Below are 6,000 nucleotides of genomic sequence, written 5' to 3'. Positions count from 1 at the left end.
AAGAGTATAAAAATAAACACTGTCGTGGTCATGAAACACACATGGCTATTCTGCTGTTTATCCTGTTCAGGGTCACAGATGACCTGGAACCCATCACAGTTCATAATATGCGACATTTGAAAGCATGTAACAAAAACAAAAATAATATCAGTTGTAATTCTCAGTCTCCCGGTTTTAAAACAAGTGGTCCGTCCCCTTTTGCTTCCAAGTGCTGCCTCCTATGTCCTTTTCCTACTTGCATCCACCCAAGGTCAGTTTGGTCTCCGTGGCAACAGTGACATTCGGCGCATTGTCAGGTTATTTAATCAAGACTGGCTCTCTGTGTTTCAGATGAGCACCGACATGGCTTTTATTGCTGAAACTGCTGAGTGGGGCAACCCTCCACAAACCTTGAAAAGCGTAAGTGATAGAGAGGAGGAAGAGACGTCTTGAGGAGATGCTGCGAAAATGATGAAGCATCATTATTATATTGCTGTAAGAAAGCCCTTCATGTTGCTTTATTGATTAGACTTGACAAATAGGCACAAAAACATACACCACTTCACAAATGACCACTGCAACTGCTGCTGTCGACTGATTTCCAAGCCACTTAACTCATTCAGTGCCATTGACGGTTATAGATGTCAAAGATATTAACTGGGTTGGCAGTGAATGAGTGAAACACTTCACATCTCATTTGAACAATAACAGGCAAGGTGGAAGCCTAGGGAGAGGAGAAAGTGATGCAAGGGGGGGGGGGGTCATTTACATCTCATCTGTTGACAGTCAGGTATGTTGTTATCATTGTGGGCTGCCCTCTAGTTTATCTCCCAGTAGAAGATAACAGCTCGCTCCACGTGACTATAGGGCCAGACAAGCAATTATCTATGTGCCCTCTATCCAATGTGATTTAAATCAGCCGGCTGTCCCTGCTCCACTTTCCCCTCTCAATCACTTCCAGCTAAAACGCAAAAGATACCCTTAATAAAACAAATAGCTAATGTTCTGGATTTGAGACCGCAGATAATCTGCTTGGATCTTACAGAAATAAGACTATGTTGGTACAGATTTGTGCACGACGACAGATAAAATATTTTTGGACAAGAATTTCATGTTGTGTCACTTCATGGTGGCATTCCAAAATTACTAGCTTAACATGCATGATAGAGTATTTGCAAACATGAAGTGTCACTGGTTTGATGTCTTTTTTTTATGGAATGCACAATCAAATAAAATATAAAAGTAAAATGGAGGAAAATAAATAGAATCATGTCGGCCCTAAAAGATGCCGGCCCACTGGGCATCCGCCCTTGAAGGCAGATGGCTAATTCAGCCCTGGGACTGACAACATTGTGTTTCAGTTAAATTTCTAGTCTATAAAATCCAATTTACGACCAATTCAGCAGGCAGACGGCACTTGCTTCCTTCACAAGTAACACATACACATTTTGTTAATTGTACAATTTGTTCTCTTGTGTTTGCTCATAACTTCAATGACTCGACTTTTTATTTTGAAGCTGAGGAGAGAAAAAAAATGTTCAGATACAAGCTAGCGGACTTACATAGGAGCACTTCCTACTCTTAAATGTGCACAACAGTACACACACACACACACACACACGGCAACTATTTATGGCATGTGCATTGCTGAGAATGTGTGTGCATCAGTCATCCGACTCGTCCTTTGTCCTGTTTGTCTCTCTGCCGCTTCGCACTCAGAAAGCCGGGCAAGATCACATTAAGTGGGCCTACTGTTGCGCAGCTGCATTTGGCTGAGTGCTGAGGGAGATATGGGGCAAGGCATTACTCTAAGTCAGTCCCAAAAGGCTTCTGACAATCCAAAAACAACAAGGCCAATGTAATTCACTCGGCCAGACATCCTCACTTCGGTGCTTCCAGACCTGTTTGCAACGGTCCCCGCCCCCGCCTTGCGTTTTGTTGCTTTTTGAAATAGGATTTCATTGAAATGTGAAGGATGTGCTATCTGTGGGTTTATGATGGCAAAGTTCAGATGTGTGTTTCAATTGAATAGAGAGAATCTAAACATTAGTGTGGCCTTTTTTTGTGATTGAGGAGCAAACGTCGAGACTGCCCTCAGGCTCACTTTGTAAACGTCACATGGCTAGAAAACAGTTGTGAAAATCTCGAGGATTCGGATGTTAGTTTCAGTGGACAGCAGGGGGCGGGATGGGCGGTTCGGTCCGAAACAAAGACTACACTGAAATCTATTCATCTGTTGATGTTTTAACAGGCGGTACTGAGATATGCTAATATTAGAACCACTTCACTACTCATTCATGTCAGCGCTCACTGCCTGCACAACACGTTCAAAGTGGCTTTGAAGTATTTTAGTTCATATGTATTTTGGCAAGTTCATATCGATAAATTCAAATCGTCATCCTGAAAGAGCTGATGACGGATTAATGATTTGACTATTCCTATTCTATATAACAGTCAATCATTATTTTGTACGAATAATCTCTTTGTTCAAACTTACTTTAACATGTTTTACTAATGAAATATATATAGTATAATATAGTAATAAATAATAATGTATAATATATAAATATATATAATATATGTTAATTCATGTGCTGCAAGTTGTTTTACTGGATTCTCTTTTTCACAGCTAAAGTTGGTATACGGTGTCACATTTAAGGTTACACACCGTGAACTCAAGTCCGAAAAAGCCCACAGCTGGAAACTTCTCTGACTGTGCGCATTCTCCCGCCCACTCAAATGTGTCACAACTACACATCAGATCTGCCAGTTGTCAAAATATGAGAGCGATTCGTCCGGTGTGTGGCACCACAGCTGCAGAGACAGCTCTTCTTCAAAATGGAGCGTGTTTTGGAGCTGAGCATGCTCACATCCCAAATTGGAATGACACAAATGCTGCTTATTTCATAATTAAAGTGCGCTACATTTTTCAAACAGATTTGAAGGCATTCACAAGTGTCAGGAAAACCCCATGCACCAAGATTTGCAGCCAGTCCGTCAGACTTCAATGGAACAATCCTCTTTGGTGGTTGGCACAATTCTAGATGAAAATCACATTTGTCAGCTGATATTTTTGTCAAAACAAAGTGCATAAACATTTAACTGGACGACCAGAAGTACAAGGACTTAAGACTATCGTTTAGACAAACTTAGCGGCAGAAATGTAAATTATATAGTTCTTCCGATGTGATGCGGTCTGTTATGGAAGAGCGTTTTTTTGCAAGGAGAAAATAGTTTCTTCATGAATTATGTATTGAACTTGTCCTTGGTTCTCTGGGCAATGTTAACAGTTGACAATGGAGACTTAATAGATATAATGAAAGTATATATATATATTTTTTTATCGAACACCAATGAAATTTTGTGAAACAATTCAATGATAGCCACCAGCGACATTGTATTTTACATTCTCCCAATGAGAAACCATTAATCAGGGGTCTCTAAATTCTTGGTGTAACAACTTAAGGGTCTCCACTGAGACTGTGTTATTGTTGTTTTTACACTGGGGGAGGGGGGGGTGTCATAGACATTGAACTATTGTTTTTTTTCAATCTTGCTGTATGCCCTATCAAAAAGCCCAAAGCCTGATTTGGTACAGTTCACCATCAGGAAAGAAAATGCTCAAGCTGTCTGTCAGATAACGAAACCAAGAAACCAGTGGTTGAAGAGAGTGCGAGGGTCAGGGTCTCCCTGAGGAACTCTGCATCCCCCCACTCACCGATCAACGTTGTGGGTTTTATTGCCTGACAAAGAGTTTCATCAAGCTCCGTGTTGTCTCGCATGAAACGTCTGGTTTTGCACACTCTAATGGTTGGTCCTCAGGGTGTTCTATACTACATCGTATCAAGGCCTAGTCGTTGTAAAGGCTGTCTTTGCTCTTGCAAACACAATATGGCAGACATAGTTTGCAGTTTCAGTACAAGTGTATTCTTTGACTATTAGTCATCAGACCAGTTTGTGTGACAGTTTTAGAATACAGTCGGCCCTTGCATATGATGAATCATTCCGTTTTAATAATTTTAAAATATTGGGGGTTAATTGTGGACTTTTACTTTTTGGGAGTAAGCCTCGTTCGGTGGAGGTTTACTGTGTCAGGAAATTCTACGATCCAGCATTATTGTATGAAAAAAATGCATGTTTCAAAGAGATAATGAAGCAATTTGAATCTAATTTTGAATCAAGAGGTGATGAAGGAATCCCACTCTTTGCTTTGTTATTTACAAGTACCCAACGACCATTACTTTAAGAAAAAAATTAAGCTTCAACTTTGCTTCCACATCCAGGTATTATTTTTACTCTGCTTTGCTCAACATTGAGCTGAAAGCACACCGGCTTACCATTTCATAAACGTGCTTGTGTTTTTACGTTAAACTGGGAATAACCACAAGCCATAAAATAGGTAAAAGTGGCTTTTTCACTCAGCGTTTGGTAGCCAGTTCCATAGATCAGCCCAAGGCATGAGGTCAATCTTCTCTTCTGTATAGCCCAAGTGAAAATAATTTTCTAATGAATAACACATACAGTCCAACTGGAGGAAGTTCAGAACGCTGCCATCCAACAGAAAGCGAACTATTGACTTGCTGTGCGGGGCAACCTAAAAGAATCAACAAGAAAAGCCTGAGGGGAGTTTTGATCTACTACTTTAATCTGTGGTCCAAGTCAGCGCTCAACTAACATCTCAATTTTATTTGTAAACTTAAGTCATAGGATATTAAGATAAAATGACATAAATATAAGATTATTAGTCCTACAATTGAGAAATTTGCATCGTTACAGCACCAGTAGCGAATACAAAAAAAATAAAAAATAACATGCCAGGAGGAAAAACTCTGATCTTAGTGCTGTTAGCCATGACTGCGTAAACAGCAGCAGGCCTGCCTCCTGGAAGTCACTGTCATGCTAGGTTAGCATCACGACTCTTATTGGGGATAGTTCTAACGTTGCCATGATAACAGATGGGAGGATGGGCTGACACCGTCTCCTCCTTGCTCGCCGCCCCATCCCGGCACAACACCCCCGTCTCCTTCCTCCTCAGCTCAGAGGGTATGTGGAGTCTCCCCCCGGGGAGCCATCGCAGCGCTAGCATGGACCGCCAACAGTTGATCCCGCCTGCAAACACGGGAGGCTTGGCTCCAAGCCAACACAGTGTGCATTCATGTTTAAAAAGTAAAAGCAATACACTGAGGTCCAAAAACACAAACAAAATAAACTAAAGATGAGAAAAGAAAAGCAAAGCTCAAGAGTGAGGTGGAGCTGCCAGGAACAGGCTCCTGTTCTCACAGCGCCGTTGATCAAAGACCATTTATGATATTATTATTTTAAATTATTGATCGTGCTACAGATGCTGAAGTTAAGCACCGTAATAGTTGATATTATGTAAAATGTGAGTGATGTTAGATTCTGTGTTTTTAAGAAGCAGGAGAAAATCACTTGATCATCAAATGTATGCACTAATCAGACAAAAAAGGCAGAGCGGGGGAAGAAAAAGAGGCTAAAAGTAATGTTCTTAAGAAAGAAGCAAACAAATCAAGCTTTCATGCATTTTCACTTGACAGAGCTTCCATTTCCCCCCTTATTTAGAGTGAAGTGCTGCCAAGTGGACTGTTGCACACAGATTTTTCTCTGATAGAGAGATCTCCTGTGGAAAGACCTCCACAGCAATAAAGAAATAAGGCAACAGACGTAGGAAAATTCTGCTGGGGATTGGGGAAGAAATATGGACATAAAATATCTAGCAAATTCACACAATCCATCATAGTCCTTCATTTATTTTTAACACAGCTTCAACTTTAAAAGATAACATGATAAAGATATTCATATAAATTTGTTATGATTACAAACACTGCACTATGTACCAATAAATAATAACCATATCACTAAATGTGTATCTGTTTGGTAGTGTCAATCAAACTGGAGCTTTGTCGTCTATTTTTTTTTAAAGACATAACCTTCCACTGACCTGTAAACGAATGCCCTAGTGAGCGTAGGCAGAAGGGCCATGCAGGGCGCAAACTGCACTAC

At 40.5% G+C, this 6,000-nt stretch overlaps 1 long non-coding RNA gene across 1 annotated transcript in view; it reads left to right on the top strand.

The window, feature by feature from the left end:
- The first annotated feature begins 307 nt into the window (after window positions 1–307).
- The window catches only part of LOC147059654 (uncharacterized), a 63,195-nt gene continuing 57,502 nt past the window's right edge, over window positions 308–6,000 (top strand). Inside the window, exon 1 of the long non-coding RNA XR_015065700.1 lies at window positions 308–399. This is a non-coding gene — a long non-coding RNA (uncharacterized LOC147059654). The remainder of the gene's footprint in view (window positions 400–6,000) is intronic.

The sequence above is a fragment of the Syngnathus leptorhynchus genome, chromosome 3, assembly GCF_054491065.1.
Source record: "Syngnathus leptorhynchus isolate UIUO chromosome 3, UIUO_Slep, whole genome shotgun sequence".
Lineage (NCBI taxonomy): Eukaryota > Metazoa > Chordata > Actinopteri > Syngnathiformes > Syngnathidae > Syngnathus > Syngnathus leptorhynchus.
This window is presented reverse-complemented; position numbering and strand designations above follow the sequence as displayed.